The sequence below is a fragment of the Saimiri boliviensis genome, chromosome 1 (genome assembly GCF_048565385.1).
Source record: "Saimiri boliviensis isolate mSaiBol1 chromosome 1, mSaiBol1.pri, whole genome shotgun sequence".
Taxonomy (NCBI): Eukaryota; Metazoa; Chordata; class Mammalia; order Primates; family Cebidae; genus Saimiri; species Saimiri boliviensis.
Window position 1 is genome coordinate 152,662,861 of NC_133449.1, and position 23,455 is coordinate 152,686,315.

General features: G+C 48.1%; 1 protein-coding gene across 2 annotated transcripts in view; it reads left to right on the top strand.

Moving 5' to 3' along the window:
• The first annotated feature begins 265 nt into the window (after positions 1-265).
• The window catches only part of CHST12 (carbohydrate sulfotransferase 12), a 28,864-nt gene continuing 5,674 nt past the window's right edge, over positions 266-23,455 (top strand). The window contains exons 1-2 of one of the 2 annotated variants that reach the window (XM_039470350.2): positions 266-353; positions 12,028-12,092. The gene's annotated coding sequence lies outside the window, so the exon portion shown is untranslated. The remainder of the gene's footprint in view (positions 354-12,027; positions 12,093-23,455) is intronic. The other variant, XM_039470376.2, reaches the window with a different exon arrangement.

The window sequence follows — 23,455 nt, forward strand, 5'->3', positions numbered from 1 at the left end:
AGCTGCGCGCCCCCGAGACGCCACGCGCCCGGCCCGCCGGGGCTGAGTCTACGCCGCGGGTTAGCGGCTGAGAAAGGGGGCGTGGCTCGTGGCGGCAGGTGGGCGGGGCTAATCACTGGCCGTAAATACGGCGCCACATGGCACTGACTCGTGATGGCCGGGGCGGGTTGGCGGGGCGCAGGCGCGCTGAGGGCGGGAGCCCTTCGGCCTCCGTGGCCCCTCCGGGGACAGCGACATCTCGCGAGAACATGAGCGGGAGGCGGGGCTCAGGCGCCGGGGGCGGGGCCGGCGAGGGCGGCCTCCCGAGGGTCCGCTAGTCGCGGCGCGGCGGTGGCGGCGGCTGCGGGCGCTAGGTAAGACGAGCGAGCTGAGGGGCGCGGAGGGCGGAGGGCGGCAGCCGGCGGGCTCGGGGCGCGGCCTCCCTCTCTCTCTGCGGGTGCGGAGCTTCTGGGGCCGGGGCTGGGGTCCCGGGCCGCGCAGAGGGGTACGTACGGGTCGGTTCTCTTCAGCCCGGCTTGGCGGGCGCGGCATGGGCCCGGGTTCGAGTCCCCGCGCCGACGCGCTCTGTGACCTTGGCCTGGCGCGCGCCCTCTCTGAGCCCCGCTCTGCGCCTTCGGCCTTGGGGACCCAGCCCTGGGGCCCTGATCAGCGCGTTCTGCCGTTACTCAGGGTCTGGACGAGAAATCCGTGGTTCTGATTCAGCGACGGCAGAGGCTGCAGCGGCCCCTCCGGCCCCCAGGAGTCCCCTGCCCGGCATCAGCCTCTGCCGCCCCGTAGGGGCAAGACCGCTTCCCTGGCATGGAGTTCCAGGGCCCCCGGCCCTCTAGGGCCCCCCGTGCCCGCTGTCACCTGAACGAGGCTCCCCCGATCCCTCAGAGCCCCCCCGTGCCTGCTGTCACCTGAACGGATCTCCTCCAACTACCCCCCCCCCCCACCCACGGTGCACGCTGCCACCTGAACGGGGCTCCCCGGCCCCTCCGACCGCAGCCTTGGAGCCTGCAGAGGCCGGCAGCACCGCCAGGGCGCTCAGGGTATCCCTTAAATGACCTCTCGCTCCAGGAGCCGCAGCCCTGCCCCTCTGCAAGAGGAAACCGTGCATTTAGTCCGGGAACAGTGGGACTCAGACCTCCTCTGCGGGCGCCCGGCCACCGGGACACCACTGGAAAAGCCTTGGCTCGGGCAGAGGCTCCGTCTGGCAGGCAGCACAACAAGCCGTAGTGTTTCCAGCATTATTAAATTATTTAGTTCCTAATCGGGGCTGTGGGGACTCGGAAGCCCCGGGGTGAATAGGAATGTGAGTTGCAGGCGTGGTGCTGGACGTGGAACATCTTCCAGGACACCAGGCCCTACAGTGGTGCTCCCGGCGTGGTTGGCTGGGGACAGCTCAGCAGGTTCCCCCCACGCTTTCACCGGGACACGGGTTAGCCCCTCTCCGTAAATATGTAGTGTCGGAGTGAGGACGGAAAGAAAATGGGGGTGTTGAGGAAATTGCTACACAAAGGTGCAGCGGTTGACATCTGAAAGAGTGCCTGCCTGGAATGGCATAGATGTTTGATTTCCCTGCATAGGAGTTTATGGGACTTTGGGCTGATGCTTTGGGGCCAGCAGTAACTGCTGTCACTCAGCAGGCTCCGGCATTATTACCAAACCTCTAGTTGAGTACAGGATGCCAAGCTAGGGTAGATGCCTGTAATAGCGTGGGCCTTGCCCTGGGAGCTCATGGTCAGCCTGGCGACCACAGTGTGGGGTTGAGGCTGTGGTCCAGGCGCTGACAGATTGTGGAGACATTTTCTGGCATTTTCCACAGTGGAGAGGACCTGTGAGTTGGGCCTTGAAGCATGAGTGGAGTTCAGAACATTCCAGGTGGAGGCAAAGGCATGCAGAGATGTGGAAGTGAAAGCGACGTTTGGGGGAGATGGTGGGTCGCTGTGTTCTTGGTGAGGTGGGGTTTGAGGATTGGGTTGGAAGCTAAGGCTGGAAGCCTGGGTGCCGTGACTCATACCTGTAATCCCAGCACTTTGGGAGGTCGAGGGGAGTGGATCACCAAGGTGAAGAGTTCGAGACCAGCCTGGCCAACACGGTGAAACCCTGTCTCAATAAAAATACAAAAATTAGCTGGGTGTGGTGGCGCACACCTGCTGAGGCAAGAGAATTGCTTGAACCCGGAGGCAGAAGTTGCAGTAAGCTGACTTCGGGCCACTGCACTCCAGCCTCGGTAACAGAGTAAAAAAAAAAAAAAAGACTGGAAAGATGGGTTTCTGTTTGTGCAGGGCCCTGAAGGCTGTGCGAGGGAGTTTGAGCTTTTATTCCTTTGGTGGGGGTTTGGGTGCAATGCGATTAGATGTGTTTCATAAAAATGGTACTAGTAAGAATACGGGAGGTGGGTTTCGCGTCTGGGCAGTGGAGCTGAGTTGAGTAGCCTTGTGGGGTATGGGTCTGGGACAGTGGCTGAGAGAGTGGGGATGGGCATGGAGCTGAAAGATGGTGCCAGATCCACTGGGCTGTGGCACTTTGTGGGATATGACCTGTAACAGCAAGGGCAGCTGGGACTTCTCACCTGCAATGAGGAGAGCTGGGCTGGGTGGTTAGACCTGCAGAGTTGGCGGCATTGGTGGCCATCCTGGAGGAGGTGTAATCTTGCAGAGAAGAGACAGCCTGTACAAAGAGGGGATCCCCAGGAACCCCAGGGGGAAGGGATCAAGGGTGGAAGAGAGGCCTTTTGGTTGGCTGACCTTGGATGTGCCGTTCCTTGACTATGCAGTCATTGAGGCTGGCGGGTGATTCTCTTCTAGACTGGTCCCAGGGCTGAAGGAGCCATTGGTGGAAAAAGAGCAGTTATTGATAATACTGTAACACATGCAGCTCCTCTGTCTTTTTTAAAAAACCTCGCATCTTGAGTTTCAGTTCTTAAATTGTCTTTCTCTTCAGAGAGTAGCTGTTAGTTTCACACCTATTTAGTGGGTCTGTGGCTGTAGGTGGGGCTGTGGTTCTCCAGCCCTGGTGATAATTGACTCTCCAACTTATTACTTCCTGCTGTTAACCAAGGTGGTGGTTTCTGTAACTATTTAGGAACTTTAAAAATATTTCAGAGAAGAATGGGAAACACCAGGCACAGTTGAGTGCAGGGTGGGGGTGCAGTGCCGTACTGGGCACAGGAGGAGGAAGCGAACAGGACGCCTTTGGCTCCCAGAACATGACCAGCTGGGGCTTTTCCCTCTAGGCAGGAGGCTGGATGTGTCTTTGGGGAATCTGAGTAGCCCAAGAGTAAAGACCTAAAATTAATGACATCAGAGGGTCCCCAGTCAGCAGGCCCAGCTGGATCCCTTGTTAACGAAGCCCATAATTAATAACCCCCTCCCAGTGTTCAAGGCATCAAGATTTAAAAATCCTCATCCCTTAAATGTGAGCAGATAACCAAGGGCATCTGAATAAAACGTCTGCTACGGGAGGTAGAGACTGCAGTACACACTGGGAAGCAAAGAGAGCGTGCAGGAAGGAGTCGTAGAAAACAGGCTGCCATTAATGGACACATGGAGAAAATATCACATACACGAGGCGGGATCAGGAAGCTCTAAAAAAAAGCCACCAAAAGGAGCATTCAGAGATCCAAAAAGAGAACTCTCAGATACAAATATACATATATATATATATAAAAGCAGAAATAAGAAAATCAGTTAGTGGGTGAAAGATAAAGTTGAGGAACTCCCTCAGAAAGTAGAACAGAAAAGCAATGAGGTGGAAAAGAGAGAAAAAAGAAACAAGATCAGATCAGGGAGTCAGCAGCTGAATGATAAGAGCAGGCATCCCCAAACTTTTTACACAGGGGGCCAGTTCACTGTCCCTCAGACCGTTGGAGGGCCGCCACATGCTGTGCTCCTCTCACTGACCACCACTGAAAGAGGTGCCCCTTCCTGAAGTGTGGCAGGGGGCCGGATAAATGGCCTCAGGGGGCTGCATGCGGCCCACAGGCCGTAGTTTGGGGATGCCTGGATAAGAGTTTCAAAGCTGAGGAGAGAGGATCGCTTGAGGCCAGGAGTTCAAGACCAGCCTGGGCAATATAGCAAGACCCCATCTCTACAATAGAATTTAAAAATTAGCCGAGTGTGGTGGTATGCACCTGCAGTCTCAGCTACTTGGGAGACTGAGGTGGGAGGATCACTTGAGCCTGGAGTTCGAGGCTGCAGTGAGCTGTGATCATGCCACTGCAATCCATCCTGAGTGACAGAGCAAGAACCCATCTCTAAAATAATAAAATACTTTTTTAAAAGTTTCAGCAAGAAAGAATAGGGAAAACAGGATGAAATTCACAAAATAATTTCCTAGAACCCAAACTTTCAGGGTTAGTCTACCCGGTGGCTAACACCATGGGTGAAAATGCAGATATCCTTCACTCTCCTAGCCTCTTCACTTCCCAACTCTGATGTTAAAGGCCTGGGAAGGCTAGGTGTGGTGGCTCATGCCTGTAATTCCAGCAACTTGGGAGGTAGGTAGATCACTGAGGTCAGGAGTTCCATTGAGACTAGCCTGGTCAACATGGTAAAATCCTGTCTCTACTAAAATAAAACAAAAAAATTGTTTGGGCGTGGTGGTAACCTTAATCCCAGCTACTCGGGAGGCTGAGGCAGGAAAATCACTTGAACCCAGGAGGCGGAGGTTGCAGTGAGCTAAGATCGTGCCACTGTCCTCCAGCCTGGGTGACAGAGCAAGACTCTGTCTCAAAATAAATAATATAAATAAATAACTAAATGCCTGGATAGTGAGGCTGAATTTCAGATAGAGACAAGTGAGAGCTTGGGAGGAAAAGGATTTATTTGATAGCATGTCTGCAGCTGTTGACCCCAGAATTTGGATAATAAGAGTTCAGAGGCTGGGCACTACGGCTCACACCCATAATCCCAGCAGTTGGGTGGCCAAGGTGGACAGATCACTTGAGGCCAGGAGTTTGAGACCAGCCTGGCCAACATAGTGAAACCCCATCTCTACTACAAATAAAAGAATTAGCTGGGTGTGGTGGCATGAGCCAGTAAATACAGCTACTGGCGAGGCTGAGATAGGGGAATTGCTTGAACCTGGGAGGCAGAGGTTGCACTGAGTCGAGATTGCACCACTGCATTACAGCCTGTACATGCCACAAAGTGAGACTATATCTCCAAAAAAAAAAAAAAAAAAAAAAAAAAAAAAAAAAGGGAAAGAGATGCTGGCATACCCACTCCAGGACGTATTGTTGTGAAATCAGGAGGAAAATGTAAAAACAAATCACAAATAGGTCATCACAGGTCAAAAGGCAGAAGGTTGAAACAGGTGGAAAAAGGCAAAAGAAAGAACTAACTCCAAATAAAATGAAAAGAAGCAGAAGCGCTTGGGCTTTTTCACAGCAGCGCTGGTTGGCAGGAGGCGGGAGGGCCTTGCTTTCAAAATTCTGAGGGAAGGCGTTCCAGCCTGGAAGTCTACACTCAGGCAAGGGAGGTAGGGTAAAGACATCTTCAAACATGCTCCCAGATTTGCTCCTGTGCTTTAAGGAGGCGATTGGCAGATGTGGGCTCCCCAGATGCGGCAGTAAGTCTAGACAGAGACGGGCTGGTGGGAACAGGATTTCCCCCAGGTGAGAGGTGGGCAGAACCTGCTGGAGGGAGATGCCAGCCAGGTGCTGGCGTGGAGAGCAGGCATGTTCTGACCCCAGCTAGTCAGAGGCTCCTTGAAGAGATTCTTGAGGAGAAGATGAAATTAGCAGGACACCTGGCATGCTGGAACATCTGGAGAGTTGAGACAGTTGGCAGAGTTGGGGCGGGATTAGTGATAAGTATTAAACAAAGCAAATGAAAACACAAGACTCTTATTAGTTTCAGAGAAAATAAACCATCGTGCGGGAAAAGAAAAATAATTATGGTGTACACAAGGCGCAGCTGTGGATAGCCTCTCCACAATGATGATAATTTATATAAACACTGGCTGCTGCTCTCATTGAAATTATGATGCGCCTGGGTGGAGAAGGTGTGGGGAGGAGATGAAGTGGAAAGGTTGGGGAGGACAGAGCTACATTTTCACCTGTTGCCATGGGAAATCAGTCACTAATGCCCCAAGCTGAACAACCAAAGGCTCACTCTGAAGGCAGACATTAAAGGAATTACGGAGAGGGCAGGGCGAGGTGGTTCATGCCTGTAATCCCAGCACTTCCGGAGGCCGAGGCAGGAGGATAGCTTGAGTCCAGGAGTTCGCGACCAGCCTGGGCAACATGACGAAACCCTGTCTCTACTGAAAATACAAAAATTAGGCGGACATGGTGGCATGTGTCTGTAGTCTCAGCTCCTTGAGAGACTGAGGTGGGAGGATCACTTTGCTTGAGTCCGGGAGGCGGAGATTGCAGTGAGCCAAGAGTGAGCCATTGTACTCCACTGTAGCCTGGGCAACAGAGCAAGACTCTGTCTCAAAAAAAAAAAAAAAAAAAAAAAAAAAAAAAATCATGGAGAAGAGCAGAGGTGAGAAAGGGAAAGAAGGACAGAGACTGCTGGGTTTCCTAATAAACTTCACCTCACAGAATGATTTCACTCTTTCATGGATATGTATGTATAGCACTGAATTGACACAAATGGGAAGAGTCTCAGGTCGGCTTTCTGTTCTGAGGGAGTGGGGGCGCTCACCTGCTTCTGTGCACAAGCCTATTAGCAGGGAGGGTTTCCTTGCTCTGATTCCCTCTTGGTTATGTCATTGTTTGCTGTATCCTGTCTCCTCATTGTGGTCATTTATCAGAGATTGAGTGCTTTCTTTTTTTTTTTTTTTTTTTTTTTTTTGAGACAGAGTCTTGCTCTGTCACCAGGGCTGGAGTGCAGTGATACGATCTCATTGCAGCCTCTGCTTCCTGTGTTCAAGCAATTGTGATTATAGGTGTGAGCTGCCACTCCCGGCCAAGCGCTTTCATCATTCTTTTTCTTTAGACTTTTTGTAAGGGGGTTTTAAAACATACCTACCAGTAGAGAGAATAGCATTATAGGCCATTCTTCACCTGTCCCCGAGTTTCAGAAATTAGGCAGTCTGTCATGTTTGTCTGGTTTTTTGTTAGAATGACACCTCTTTCCTGAGCCACTACTGAATGGCAGACGCAGCTGTGAGACAGGATGAGGACCTTCCTTTTAAGGTTTCAGTGCAGGAAACAGACAATGAGTGGATTAACCAGTGAATATGAATTATTTGAGGCTGAGCATGGTGGCTTATGCCTGTAATCCTGACACTTTGGGAGGCTGAGGCGGCAGGAGGATCGTTTGAGCCCAGGATTCAGGGATTCTGCAGTTGCACCACTGCACTCCAGCCTGGGTGACACAGTAAGACCCTATTCTAAAAATAATAAAGAAATAAAACATTTGAGGTAGGGATGGGGTCAGTGCTGCTATGGAGAAAACCAGGGTATGGGGGCAGGGCGTGCAGAGTAGAGGCCAGGACCTACTCTCTCAGGGTGGTCAGGGAAGGCCTTGCTGAGGAGGTGAGCATTGAGCAGAGATCCGAAGGACTGTGGGACTGCCCTGGGATTCCCCAGCTGAGGGACAGCAGTGCAGAGGCCCAGCATTAGGAGCCTGCTGGGTGCGGTGGATGAACGGCAAGGAAACTGTTGAGGCTGGAGAGGGTCGCTGAGGGGGACTGTGGTAGAAGATGAGGTCGGCGGAGTCCTAGTCACGGGCCATTGGAAGGACCTGAGATAGGAAGCCACTGGACTCCATCGATCAGAGATGACATTATCCACCTTTTAACAATAACCATGGCTTTGGGGTGGAAATTGGATTGTGTGGGCCTGAGAGCAGAAGCAGGGAGACCGGTTTGGAGGCTGTTGCAATAACTCAGGTGAGAGCTTATGGTGATTGGGGCAGGGTGGGGTGTAGGTGGGACAGAGAGGATGAGACAAATTAGAGCCTGGATACCTATTTATTTTTTTTATTATTTATTTATTTTTAAAGTTTGGGACAAGATCTCTCTCCCAGGCTGGAGTGCAGTGGTGTGATCACAGTTCATTGCAGCCTCAACCTCCTGGGCTCAAGAGCTCTTCCCACCTCAACCTCCTGAGGAGCTGGGACTACAGGTGTACACTACCATACCTGGCTAATTTTTAAGTTTTTGTACAGATGGCTTCTTGCTACATTGTGCAAGCTGATCTTGAACTCCTGGTCTCAAACAGTTATCCTGCCTTGGCCACCTAAAGCGTTGGGATTACAGGCATGAGCCACTGTACCTGGCCTAAGCCTGGATATATTTTTCATGTAAAGCCCCAAGCAGGTTCTTAAACTTATCATGGTGAAGTTTATTATCATTTTCTTCTGAAATAATTTCTTTGAATTACTTAACACTTTTTTTTGAGACGGAGTCTCACTCTGTTGCCCAGGCAATCTTGGCTCACTGCAACCTCCGCCTCCCGGGTTCAAGCACTTCTCTCTGCCTCAGCCTCTCAAGTAGCTGGGATGATAGCTGCCCACCACCACGCCCAGCTAGTTTTTGTATTTAGTAGAGATGGGGTTTTGCCATGTTGGCCAGGCTGGTCTCCTGACCTCAGGTGATCCACCCACCTTGGCTTCCCAAAGTGCTGGGATTACAGGCATGAGCCACCGTGCCCGGCCAAGAATTGACTTAATTCTTAAGTCAGTTGAGTCAAATGAGTTATCATTTGGATTCTAGAGTTAAATATCATGCAACAAGTATTTGAGCCTATTGAGGAATACAGAAAATACATGAGATAGGAACCTTATCTTCTAAGAACTTGAAACCCAGTTTGGGAATATTGGACTGGTATACATGTGCTGATTTCCTATTTACTTGGCAAGTGCCCACTGAGGGCATAGAGACAGGAAGGAAGAGAACAGTGTGAGCTGATAGCTTCTGTGCTCTTGCACCAGCTCTGTGGGGAAGTTTCTTTACTTCGAGGGCTAACTTGGGGCTCAGTTTTCATTCAGGTCTCCTGGGAGGGATATAAATCAACATTCCATTCTCATCAATGTGACTGTTTATTACATATTTTTATTTGGCTATACTGTCAGATGTAGTTAACAACACAAATGAAGTAATTTTATAAGCAAATAAATTATAGTCCTGGAGGTACTGAGTAAAAATGTGTCTTACACTGGGGGTTTTAATGCAGCACCACCATGTGTAAATTGCAGGTAATCCAGGATGTGCAGAAAGCGAATGTTGACACCAGTAACAGGAACTTTCCAAATTTTTGTTGACTACAGCTATGGGAAACTGCAGTGAATTATTTGCCTTATATCTGTAGAGCTGCAAAATAGGTAGATAGTTTCTGGTGTTTATGCCAATAGCATAAATAAATACACTTGAAGCATTCTTGGACATCTTAATGACGGTCATGCCACTTGATTTAGTGCTCAAGAGCTTGGTTATTTGGACACAAAGAAGCTACTTCCCCAGAAATAAAGGAAATAGAAATCTGACTGTCTAGTGAAACCTACCAATTCTGTATAAACATATACTGTGGAGGCCAGCGAGCAGAGTGGCAAGGAAGCAGGGGGCTCTCCATCAACAACAGCCTGATTCTGATGCCAACTCTAAACATTGCAAGCTCTGTAGACTCGTGCAAGTGTGTAGCTACTTTGCCCCAGTTTCATCCCACTTTGTGTGAGGATTAAACAATGTGTGCAACAACCCCTTAGAACCTTACTTTTAAAAGCATGTTAGCTATTGTTATTTTAAAAACAATTGCAAATGGACAGTCGTTTTTGACTATTGATAACTGGCTCTTGATAGAAAGCATGAATAATAATAAAAATAACACATATTTATGTAACAAATATTTGAGGGCCTGATGAAAGCAGATAAGTAAGGCCAGGGTGGAGTTTAAAGAAAGTGCTTTGCTATTTTATGAAACACTTAGCTGGTATTTTCTCGTTTTTGTACTTGGTAGCTCTGGTTAGCAGAAAGGCTTGTTTGTTTTGTAGATGGACTGAAACTCAGACATCTACAAAATTGCCCACTTAGCAGAGGCCAGACTTGCTCTCACTATCCCTTCCCTCTTCCTCCCAGTCCCTCCATATCTGTACGGAACTCTGCATTGGTGTTTTTCTTCTGTATTGTGGACATTGGTGAGAGCCAGGCCGTTGCATTCATGTTGGAGAATTTTTGGCCTCTGGAGATCAGCTTCATAAAACTACACACGTTTTAACTTTAAATCAAATGTATTGAGGTATAATTTACATGCAATAAAATGTACCCATTTTAAGCCTGCAGTTTGAGGAATGTGGTCAAACATATTCATCTTGTAACTGCCTCTGCAGTCAAACAGCAGTGCATTTCATTTCCATCACCCCGAGTTTCCTCACGCTCCTGGGCACAGTCTATGATTTCTGCCACGATTTCTGCGTCTTTTAAACGTCATATAAATGGAACCATTGAGTATGCAGTCTTTTACATCTGGCTCCTTCTTTAGCATTCGACCTGTGACATTCACCCATTAATCAGCATTTTACCCTTTTTACACTCACTTGGTGATGGACATTGGGGTTGTTTTAAGTTTCTTTCTTTCTTTTCTTTTCTTTTCTTTTTTTTTTTTTTTTTTGGCATGGAGTCTCACTCTATTGTCATCCAGACTGGAGTACAATGATGCCATCTCAGCTCACTGCAACCTCCAGCTCCTGGGTTCAAGTGATTCTCCTGCCTCAGCCTCCTGAGTAGCTGGGATTACAGGTGCCCACAAGCATGCCCAGCTAATTTAATCAATATTTTTAGTAGAGACAGGGTTTCACCATGTTGGCAAGGCTGGTTTCAAACTCCTGACCTCAGGTGATCCACCTATCTCAGTCTCCCAGAGTGTTAGGATTACAAGTGTGAGCCACTGTGCCTGGCCAGTTTTTAGCTATTTTAAATAAAGCTCCAGTGAGCATTCTTATGCAGATCTTTGCATGGACATGGTTTCATTTCCCTCGGATAGTTACTTAGAAGTAGAATTGCAGGGAATAATGTAAATATGTTTGATTTTTTTAGAAACTGCCAGGCCATTTTTCAGTGGTGATGCCATTTTATGCTTTCTTTGGCCCAAGCCACAACCTCACCACCACTCGCTGTTATCAGTCTTTTTCATCTTAACCATTCTAGTAGTATGAGGTGGGTATCTCATTTTATTTTATTTATTTGTATTTATTTATTTATTTTTGAGACAGTCTTGCTCTGTCACCCAGGCTGGAGTGCAGTGGCACCATCTTGGCTCACTGCAACCTCTGCCTCCTGGGTTCAAGTGGTTCTCTTGTCTCAGCCTCCTGAGTAGCTGCGATGACAGATGCCCAACATCACACCTGGCTAATTTTTGTATTTTTAGCAAAGATGCGGTTTCACCATGTGGGCCAGGCTGGTCTCAAACTCCTGACCTCAGGTGATTTGCCCACCTTGGCCTCCCAAAGTGCTGGGATTACATGCATGAGCCACCATGCCTGGTCAGATATCTCATTTTAATTTGCGTTTCTTTGATGACCAATGATGATGGGCACTTTCCTGTGTGCTCTCTATTTGTATCTTTTCTTTTGTGAAATGTCTGTTCAAATTTTTTTGCTCATTTTTTAGTCAGGTTTATTTTCTTCTTTTCAGTTGTAAGAGCTCTTTATGTATTCTGGATATAGGCACTTTGTTAGATACACATACTGAGACTGTTTTCTCCCAGTCTGTCTTTTACTTTCTTTAATGGTAAAATTTGAAAATCCTAAGTTTTAAATTGTGATAAAGTCTACTTTTCCCCTCATGGTTCGTGCTTTTGGTATCTCAACAAATCTTTGCCTTCTCCAAAATCGTGGAGACTTTTTCCTGTTTTCCTCTGAAAGTTTTAGTTTTAGTGTTGATGTGTAAAGTCGTGATCCATTATGAGTTAATTTTTGTGTGAGGCATAGAGTTGAGGTTCATTCTTTTCCATACAGATATCCAGTTGCTTCAGCAACATTTGTTGAAAAGATTGTTCATTTCTTATTGAATTACTTTGCCATCTTTTGAAAATAGATTAGCCACATACATGTGGATCCTTTTCTGGACTTTCTGTTTCATTTATCTCTACAGGCATACTTCAGAGATGTTGCAGGTTCGATTCTGGACCACCATAATCAAGTGAATATCGCAATAAAGTGAGTCAAAGTTTTTTCATTTCCCAGTGCATATAAAAGTTATGTTTGGCTGGGCATGGTGCCTCACACCTGTAATCCCTGTACTTTGGGAGGCTGAAGCAGGTAGATCACCTGAGGCCAGGAGTTTGAGACCAGCCTGGCGAACATGATGAAACCCCATCTCTACTAAAAATACAAAAAATCAGCGAGGCATGGTGGCGGGCACCTATAATCCCAGCTACTCAGGAGGCTGAGGCAGGAGAATCACTTGAACCCGGGAAGTGGAGGTTGCAGTGAGCTGAGATCATGCCACTGTACTTCAGCCTAGGCAACAAGAGTGAAACTCCATCTCAAAAAAAAAAAAATTATGTTTACACTATACTAGTCTATTAAGTGTGCAATAACATTATGTCTAAGAAACAATGTACATACCTTAATTTAAAAATACTTTATTGCTTGTCAGTCATAAAAGAATTGTGAAGTGACAAAAAAAATAAAAAAATGCTTTATTGTTTAAAAAAAAATGCTAACAATTATCTGAGCCTTCAGCGAATGGCAATCTTTTTGCTGGTGGAGGGTCTTGTTTTGATGTTGATGGCTGCTGACTGATCAGGGTGGTGGTTGCTGAAGGCTGCAGTGACTGTGGCAATTTCTTAAGACAGCAGTGAAGTTTGATGCATTTATTGACTCTTACTTTTGCAAAACGTTTTTCTGTAGCACATGATGCTGTTTGATAACCTTTTACCCATAGTAGATCATCTTTTAAAACGAGTCAGTCTCTCAAACCCTGCCACTGCATTATCAACTAAGTCTGTGGAATGTTCTAAATCTTTTACAGTCACTTCAGCAGAGTTCACAGCATCTTTACTCAGAGTACGTTCCTTCTCAAGAAACTGCTTTTTTTGCTCCTCCATAAGAAGCGACTCTTCGTCTGTTAAGCCTTGATCATGAGATTGCAGTGATTCTGCCACATCTTCAGGCTTCCCTTCTAATTTTACTTCTTTTGCTGTTTCTACGACATCTACTGTTACTTCCTCCACTGGGGTCTCGAACCCCTCAGAGTCATCCATGAGGGTTGGAATCAACTTCTTCAAACTTCTATTAATGTTGCTATTTTGATCTCCCCCTGTGAATCCTGAATGTTCTTCATGACATTAGAATGGTGAATCCTTTCCAGGTTTTCAGTTTACTTTGCCGGGATCCTAAGAGGAATCACTAGCCTTACAAAATGTATCTCTTTAATAATAAGACCTAAAAGTCAGAATTGCTCCCTGATCCATGGGCTGCAGAATGGTTGTGTTAGCAGGCATGAAAACAGAAACAGATCTCAGTCGATTTAGAGGTATATTTTGCCCAAGTTGAGAAAGAAACACAAGTCACCATAGGATCTGTGGCCTGTGCTTTTTCCAAAGAGGGTTTTGGAAACGTCAGTATTTAAAGAGGAAAAAGTAAGCAGGAGGGGAAGAGGGGAAGATGAGGGGAAGCAGGCAATGAGGCCAGTGGCCACATTTACACGAAGCTTTGAGTACCATTCAGTGAATCTACATTTTACACGTGAACAGAAGGGAGTGGGGCAGAGTCACATACACCTTCTCTGCATGGTAAATCTGCATTTTACACGAGATAAAGTAAGCGTGTAAATTACTTTAGGAAAGAAAAGAAGATAGATTTTTGTGTGTGTGTGACTTGGTTACTAAGCTTAACTCTCCCATTAGCATGTTGAGTTTGGGGTCTCGAGATTTTATTTTTCTTTCACAATGTATAGACAAAGAGATAGACTGGTGACAAGGAATTGGATCACATGATTATGGAGGCTGAGAAATTCAGACCCTGGAGAGCCGATGCTATAGCTCCAGTCTGAGACGGAGTCCAAAGGCAGAAGACCAATGTTCCAGCTCAAAGACAGGCAGGCAGAAAGAGTTGATTCTCTTACTCTACCTTTTTTTTTTTGAGACAGAGTCTTGCTCTGTCTCCAAGCTCCAGGCTGGAGTGCAGTGGCGCAATCTCAGCTCACTACAACCTCTGCCTCTCACGTTCAAGCGATTCTCCTGCCTCAGCCTCCTGAGTAGCTGGGACTACAGGCACGCACCACCACGCACAGCTAATTTTTGTATTTTAGTAGAGATTGTGTATTACTGTGTTGGCCAGGATGGTCTCGATCTCTTGACCTCATGATCCACCTGCCTCGGCCTCCCAAAGTGCTGGGATTACAGGTGTGAGCCACCGCGCCTGGCCAACTTTTTATTTTTTTTGAGGCAGAGTCTCGCTCTGTCAGCCAGGCTGGAGCGCAGTGGTGCAATCTTAGCTCACTGCAACCTCTGCTTCCTGGGTTCAAGTGTTTCTTCTGCCTCAGCCTCCTGAGTAACTAAGATTATAGGCATGCACCACCATGTCTGGCTAAGTGTGTGTGTGTGTGTGTGTGTGTGTGTGTGTGTGTGTGTGTGATGGAGTCTCACAATGTTGCCCAGGCTGTAGTACAGTGGTGCTGTCTCAGCTCACTGCAACCTCTGCCTCCTAGGTTCAAGCTATTCTCTTTCCTCAGCCTCCTGTGTAGCTGGGATTATAGGTGTGTGCCACCATACCCGCTAATTTTTGTATTTTTAGTAGAGACAGGGTTTCACCATGTTGGCCAGGCTGGTCTTAAATTCCTGACATCCCAAAGTGTTGGGATTACAGGCATGAGCCACTGTGCCTGGCTTTGCTCCACCTTTTTATTGTGGAGCCTTAATGGACTGGTTGAGGCTCACTCATACTGGGAGGGCATCTGGTATCTCACTTCACCCATTTGGATGTTATTGTCCTCCAGAAACATGCTTATAGACACACTCAGTATAAGCTTAACCAAATATATGGGTACCCTATGGCCCAGTCCAGTTGACACATAAAATTAACCATGTATTACATGATCTTTTGTATGACAGATGTCAGTTCTGCTGTAAAAATGTGAAAAATGCCCTTCTTTGGGGCTTAATGTAGATCTGGCCACGTGGCAGTGTCTTCCAGAGCAGGATGACTGCGGTCATGTCAGGGTGACACACAGCTGAACATGAGTGAGCTAAGGCCACAGCTGACCACTGCCAGCTGCCTTTTCTTTCACCAGTTTTGCCCACAGTTAGCATAAGGGCGTATTTGGACCAGTGGCCTTGCGTGGGCAGCCAGCATGGGCTTGCTCCCTGGGGCCACAGAGTCTGCCTCTGGCTTCATGCCCTGCATGTTGTGTGTGAGCAAAGAAATATTTAACAACCCCACCCGGAGCTAAGACAAAACTGTCAGCCTAACCACAGTGTTTGCATTTAAAATTAACCCAATAATTTTCAGTGCCATTTATGAGGGCATCTGACACAGCCCCTGTGGAAAAGCACCCCCACTCCTAAGTTTCCTGGCAGATGATGCTTCTCGGTGAAACTTTGCTCTGTGGGTTCCCTTGCTGGAGGCAGGAGCCTGTGGTTGAGGCAGCACAGGTTATATGCCTGTTCATCTGATATGCTGCTGCGTGCTCTGCTTTTTGTTGAAATAGTGGGAGAGTTACATTTGGAAATCATGTCCTTTTTTTTTTTTAAAGGAAAAATTACTTTTTGGGGTCAGTGTTGCCCATGATGTGTTTTGGAAGCAGGTGAGATCATGACTGCAGTTCTCAGCCCAACTGTTCTTTCTATCAGACTCTTCCCTGAATGCTTCTCTCATGCCCAGAAGGCAGCGGAAGTCACACAGGCTTCAGGCTGGAGGCACTTTAGTCACAGGGCCAGACATTCCTGTATGTCCAAGCTGTCATCATTGTTATTGTTGTTGTTTTGTTTTGTTTTTTGAGATGTGGTCTCACCCTGTCACCCAGGCTGGAGTGCAGTGGCATGATCATAGCTTACTACAGCCTTGACCTCCTGGGCTCAAGTTGTTCCCCCACCTCAGCCTCAGAGTAACTGGGACCACAGGTGTATGCCATCATGCCCAGCTAATTTTTAAAATTATTTGTAGAGATGAGGTCTCACTGTGTTGACCAGGCTGGTCTTGAACCCAATTGGCTCAAGCAGTCCCCCTGCCTTGGCTTCCCAAAGTCCTGGGATTACAGGCAGGAACCACCATGTCTGGCTGTCCAAACTGCCTTTTAAAATGAAAACTTGGCCAGATGTGGTGGCTCATGCCTGTAATCCTAGCACTTTGGGAGGCCAAGGCAGGTGGATCACTTGAGCCCATGAGTTCAAGACTAGCCTGGTCAACATGGTGAAACCCCATTTATATAAAAATTAGCCAGGCATGGTGGCACACACCTGTAACCCCAGCTACTCAGGAGGCTGAGGTGGGAAGATCACTTGAGCGAGGAGGTGGCAGTGAGCCAAGATCACACCACTGCACTCCGGCTTGAGTGACAGAGTAAAACCTTGTCCCATTAAAAAAAAAAAAAAAAAAAAAAAGGCCGTGTGCAGTGGCTCATGCCTGTAATCCCAGCACTTTGGGAAGCTAAGGTGAGCGGATCACCTGAAGTCAGGAGTTTGAGACCAGCCTGGCCAACATGGTGAAATCCTGTCTCTACTAAAAATACAAAAATTAGCCAGGCATGGTGGCACATACCTGTAGTCCCAGTTACTCGGGAGGCTGAGGCAGGAGAATTGCTTGAACCCAGGAGGCAGAGGTTGTGGTGAGCCAAGATTGTGCCATTGCACTCCAGCTCGGGCAATGAGTGAAACTCTTGTCTTAAAAAAAAAAAAAAAAAATTACCATTGTAGTCATTTTTAAGCCTGCAGTTTAGTGGTATTAAGCACATACACATTGTTCTGCAGCAATCGCCACCATCCATCTCCAGAACTCTTTCAACTTGCAGAACTAAAGCTGTGTCCCCACTGAACCCAAACTCCCCATTCCCTCTCTCCAGCCCCCGACAACCACCATTCTACTTTGTCTCTATTAATGTAGCTGCTCTGGGAACCTCAAGAAGTGGAATCTTGAAGTATTTGTCCTTTTGTTTCTGGCTGATTGCACTGAGCATGTCTTCAGTGTTCATCCATGTTGTAGCATGTGTCAGAATTTCCTTTTTAAGGCTCAGTAATATTCTACATGGATTGACTGCAGTTTGCTTATCTGCTCATCTGTTCATGAACACAGATTCCTTCCACCTTTTGGCTACTGTGAATCATACTGTTGTGGACATGGGTGTGCAAGCATCTCTTCAAGACGCTGCTTTAAGTTTGGGGCAGTGGCTCACGCCTGCCATCCTAGCAGTCTGAGGGGCCAAGGTGGGAGGGCACTTGAGGCCAGGAGCTCAAGAGCAGCCTGGGCAACATAGCAAGATGCCATCTCTACAAAAAAAGCATCTGGGCTTGGTGGCAATCATCTATAGTCTCAGCTACTCAGGAGGCTGAGATGGGAGGATCACCTGAGCCCAGGAGTTCAGGGCTGTAGTGAGGTTTGATGGCATCACTGCATTCCAGCCTGGACAACACAGTGAGACGCTGTCTCAGGAAAAAAACAACCCTGCTTTCAGTTCTTTTGGGTATATACGCAGAAGTGGAATTGCTGTATCATATGGTAATTTTATTTTATTTTATTATTTTTTAAGACAGAGTCTCACTCTGTCACCAAGGCTGGAGTGCAGTGTTGCAATCTAAGCTCCCTGCAACCTTCACCTCCTGGGTTCAAGTGATTCTGCCTCAGCCTCCCGAGTAGCTGGGATTACAGGCATGAGTCACCGCACCCAGCCCCTCATATGGTAATTTTATGTGATAATTTTGTGTTTACTTATTTTTTTGAGACAGGGTCTCACTCTGTCGCCCAGGCTGGAGTGCAGTGGCCCCATCACAGCTTACTGCAACCTCCACCTCCTGGGCTCAAGCCATCCTCCTGCCTCAGTCTCTTGAGTAGCTAGGACTGTAAATGTACACCACCACGTCCTGCTAATTTTTTTGTTGTTGTTGTTACATTTTTTTGAAGAGAAGGGTCTTGGTGTGTTGCCCAGGCTGGAATGCAGTGGCTACATCATAGCCCATTACAGCCTCGAACTCTTGGGCCCGAGCAATCCTCTCAACTCAGCTTCTGAAGTAGCTGAGACTATAGGCACACACCACCATGCCTGGCTAATTTTTCTTTTCTTTTTCTACTTTTTCTTTTCCTTGAGATGGAGTCTTGCTCTGTTGCCGAGGCCGTAGTTCAGTGGCACGATCTTGGCTCACTGCAACCTCCACCCGCTGGGTTCGAATGATCCTTCCACTTCAGCCTCTCAAGAAGCTGGGATTATAAGCCAGCACCACCATGCCCAGCTAATTTTTTTATTTTTAGTAGAGATGGGGTTTTGCCATCTTGGCCAGGCTGGTCTCAAACTCCTGACCTCAGGTGATCTGTCTGCCTCAGCCTCCCAAAGTGCTGGAATTACAGGCATGAGCCACCACGCCAATCCTTTATAAACATTTTTTTATAGCGATAGGGTCTTGCTGTGTTGTCCAGGCTGGTGTTAAACTCGTAGGCTCAGGCAGTTCTCCCGCCTCAGCCTCCCAAAGTGAAGTCTTATTAATTTTTATTATCAATGAAAAGTCATAGGTTTTATAAAATGATATAGTCACTGGCGTTGGTTGTGTGTATATAATGCTTCTTGGCTGAAAAATAAGCGGAAGTGCTTACGTTGGCTCAGTAATGCCCTTATCTGGTTCTTACGCGCAGAATGCGTGGAGGGCGGCAGCATCCCTGCCTCTGGCATCTGCCTGTGTCTGCAATGTGACTGACTCCACTGAAGCTTCTCTCTTCTTGTTAGTCTTCATCTTAACTGGCAACTTCCCTCTCAAGTTGTTTGACATGTTACTCTTCCCCTTCACTACTTAGCCTTCAGAAAACATTTTTTTTTCATGTGGTTTCCTTTACTGTCATCTCAAGAAACTGTTGATTGTTACACATCCTCGAGAGGGGTGGCCTTGAACACTTGAACAGCACAGATACTTAGGATGTAGTTTTAAAAATAGGCCGTAGTGGCTCACGCCTGTAATTCCAGCACTTTGGGAGGCCGAGGCATGTGGATCACATGAGGCCAGGAATTCGAGACCAGCCTGGCCAACATGGAGAAACCCCGTCTCTATTAAAAATACAAAAATTAGTCTGTAGTTTTAGCTACTTAGGCAGCTGAGGCACGAGAATCGCTTGAACCTGGAGAGGCAGAGGCTGCAGTGAACTGAGGTCACACCACTGCTCTCCAGCCTGCGCAACAGAGGAAGACACTGTCTCAAATGAATGAGTGAGTGAGTGAATGAATGAATGAATGTAAAAAAAAACTAGGCTGTAAAATCACGTGGTTATAACCGTTCAGAGGTCATTGAAAGCTGGTACAGGGCTGCTTGTTCTCATCCCACTCACACCCGCGAACACACTGGAGGGCAGGCGGGGAACGCGGCGGGGCTGTGGAGAGACAGCAGCAGGCCCTCTGATCCCCATGTTTTCGTGATTTCTTTAGCAGGGTCATTGCTTTACTCAGGTTGGACACAGGGATTAGCTGTGTGTGATGCTGGTGGACTACAGGCAGGGTGCAGGGTGAAAGGAGGTGTCATCTCTCTCCAGGTTAGGGTCTGCTGGGTACTGGGCTTCTCTGCCTCCATCGGGCCTGCTGAACTCTGGGGGCCCAGGAAGCACTGAGTGAAGGTGGCGATGGGCAGAGGGCATCCTTTTCTCTGTCTGAGAATCATCCCAGCTCCTTTCATGTGGAAGCCCGCCACCCTCTGTACACAGACCTTTTTACTATGAGTAGGTTATTACACTTGCCATTGAAAAAATGAATTAAGAGGCCAGGCACAGTGGCTCATGCCAGAAGCAGAGGTGAGTAAATCACTTAAGCCCAGGAGTTCCGGACCAGCCTGAGCAACATGGCAAGACCCTTTCTCTACCAAAAATACAAAAATTAGCTGGCTATGGTGGCAAACGCCTGTGGTCCCAGCTACTTGGGAAACTGAGGTGCCTGGGAAGTCGAGGCTGCAATGAGCCTAGATTGCAGCACTTCTCTTCAGCCTGGGCAACAGAGCAAGACTGTATTTCAAAATTAATTAATTAATTGAGGCTGGGCACAATGGCTCACACCTGTAATCCCAACACTTTGGAAGGCTGTGGTGGGAGGAGCTCCTGAGCCCAGGAGTTCGCAGCCTGGGCAACACATGGAGATCCCGTCTCTACGAAAGAATAAAAAAGAATTAGCCAGGTGTGGTGGTATGTGCTTATGGCCCCAGCTTCTTGGGACGACCATTTGAACCCAGGAAGTTGAGGCTTCAGTCAGCCATGATCACGCCACAGCATTCTAGTCTGGGGGAAAGGGTGAGACCCTGACTCTAAAGAATATAAAGAAAGAACATGAATTAAGAGTCCACAGAAGTGCAGAGGTGGATGGAGAGTACAGCCACATTTCAGCATCATGAACTTTGAGGTTGATTTCATGAGAGTCTGTTCAGGGCCAGGCACAGTGGCTTTTAGAGTATAGTCCAGTGTGTGTGAGGCAGATAGACTCTGAGAAACTTAAGCCAGGAGCAGTCCAAGAGGGTCCGCCAATGCGAGACTCCCCCAGAGGACCCCAGGGGCGATCCACCTCTCTATGTTTGGATGCCCTCAGGAACAGGATCTCACTGCAGGCTTTGGCCACTTAACTCATTAGCTTACCTGTTTGTTCACTGACTGACCCTGGGATCCAAGTGTTGTCTTCTGAAGCTGCAGAGACAAGCCTGGTCCCCCTCCTCTGTGACAGGCCTTCAGGGATTTGAGGCACCAACAGAAATCCTCTTCCTCCTGAACAGCCCCAGCTCCCACAGCGCTCCCTTTCCACAGGGTGCTGTGTGGGCAAGAGACACTGAGGGCCGGCCAGAGCCTGTTGTTATCAGCATGCCCCGTGAAGGAACCGGAGGAGAAGGCAACATCCTACCCCAGACCGGGCAGGGTGGCTCACACCTGTAATCCCAGCACTTTGGGAAGCTGAGGTGGGCGGATCACTTGAGGTCAGGATTTCAAGACCAGCCTGGCCAACATAGTGAAACCCAGTCTCTACTAAAATACAAAAATTAGCCTGGTGTGGTGGCACATGCCTGTAGTCCCAGCTCCTCGGGAGGCTGAGGCAAGAGGATCTCTTGAACCTGGGAGGCGGAGGTTGCAATGAGCCGAGATTATGCCACCACACTGCAGCCTGGCGACAGAGTGAGACTCCGTCTAAAAAAAAAAAAAAGCTGCCCCAGTAAGGACCTTGCTTGCTCAGCATGTGAGTCAAGACAGGTGTGCACACAACTGCATTGCAGCAAGGGTGAGTGCCAGGAGAAAGGGGTCCAGACTGTCGGGCTCTTCCAGAAACCCCAGACTGCCAGGTCACAGCCACTGAATATGGATGCATTCATTTCCCTTTTACCCTCCACCCCTGAATGGGGCTGTGAGATGGCCCTGCTCAAACATCTAGGAAAGAAATGGAATCTGACCTCTAGAGGTGAGTGCCTCTGGGGATCCATGCCCTGTGGCCGCCATTGTTTTGGATGTGACTGAGGACACAGGACTGTTGTGAACACAGGTGGTGAGTCACCTGTAAGGCCCACACATGGGACAGGTGCAGGAGGCCCACCCCTGCAGGTGTGTGTGTGTGTGTTAAAATGCAAAATAGCACTGCATTTGCTTTTTTTTTTGTCAAGCTTGTCTCATTTTCTCTTGTATCCAACTTGCAAGTCTTCTCCCATCCTGTCTATTTGATCTTCATTGTTTTAGGTGGAGAACTTACCACTTATCTCAGTATACAGTTCCATCTCTTATTTATTTTCAGCTTTACTTTTCATCTTTCCAGGCTGTCATCTTTCTGAATGCAGATTCTGGGGGAGCCTGCACTCTGGTGGTGGTGGCCAGAGGTGCCAGGGGTCAGGGGTCAAACCCTCTGGGGGAACGGCCTGGCAGAAGGCAGTAGGCTGGAGGGAGAGACCAGTTGGGGACCAGGGGGCTGGCTAGATCAGCAGGGGACTGCCGGGGGACCTGTGTACTCCAGGGTAGGAGGAGGTAGATGGGTATCATGTAGAGGGACTGGCAGTGAGAAGAGGGCAGCTGGCTATGGGGAGAATATTGAGGGGCTGGGACTCATTCCTGTAAAGGAACCAATGTCCTTAGTAAGAAGCCAAGACAGGAAGGTGGCCCAGGGATGCCCCAGGAGAGGACCTGGCATGGAACCTGAGGGTCTTGGTCACAAGGGGCTTCACAGCAAGGCTGATGGGATGTGGGCCTCTGAGCCTGACATTCACCCGGTATTGACTGCACCCTACCGTGTGCCTGCACGTGGTAAGCACAATCAGATGGAGCCTACCCTCCTGGCTGTGTGAGCGAGAGTGAGAGTAGTTCAAGATACCCACACCCCAAATAAATACACAGGGTGGGATAAATGAAGGGATAAATGACGAGTGTGTGATCTGGACCTTGTCCCAGTTGAGAAAGGCTTCACTGAGCTGGGGATGAGTAGGTGTCTACTGATGACAGGGCAGAGGCAGGACGTCTTTTTCCTGATCTCAGTGGTAAAGTACTCCCTTTTGCACCCTCAATTATGAGGTTAGCTGTAGGGTTGCTGTTGTTTTTTTTTAACCACTCAGATCACTGCTAATATTATATTTAAAAATGTAACATACAAGAATACAATCAAGAGAGAAATGCAGCTGGGCGCGGTGGCTCAAGCCTGTAATCCCAGCACTTTGGGAGGCCGAGGCGGGTGGATCACGAGGTCAAGAAATCGAGACCATCCTGCTCAACATGGTGAAACCCCGTCTCTACTAAAAACACAAAAAATTAGCTGGGCATGGTGGCGTGTGCCTGTAATCCCAGCTACTCAGGAGGCTGAGGCAGGAGAATTGCTTGAATCCAGGAGGTGGAGGTTGCAGTGAGCTGAGATCGCGCCATTGCACTCCAGCCTGGGCAACAAGAGCGAAACTCCGTCTCAAAAAAAAAGAAAGACATGCAGGCCCAGTGTGGTGGCTCACGCCTGTAATCCCAGCACTTTGGGAGGCTGATGTGGGCGGATCACTTGAGGTCAGGAATTTGAGACCAGCCTGGCCAACATGAAGCCCCATCTCTACTAAAAATACAAAAATCAGCTGGGTGTCAGGGTGGGTACCTGTAATCCCAGCTGCACAGGAGACTGAGGCATGAGAATCCCTTGAACCTGGGAGGCGGAGGTTGCAGTGAGCCGAGATCATGCCACTGTACTCCAGCCTGGGTGACAGAGTGAGACCCTGTCTCATAAAAGAAAAAAGAGAGACATGCAAATGAAAAAAAAAAAAAAAAAAAAAAAACAAAAAAACCCAGAGACATACAAATGAAAAAAGACTCAGTTTAAGAAACTCCTGGCATTTTGCGAGGCTGAGGTGGCCAGATTGCTTGAGCCCAGAAGTTCAAGACTTCAAGACCAGCCAGCGTACCGTGGT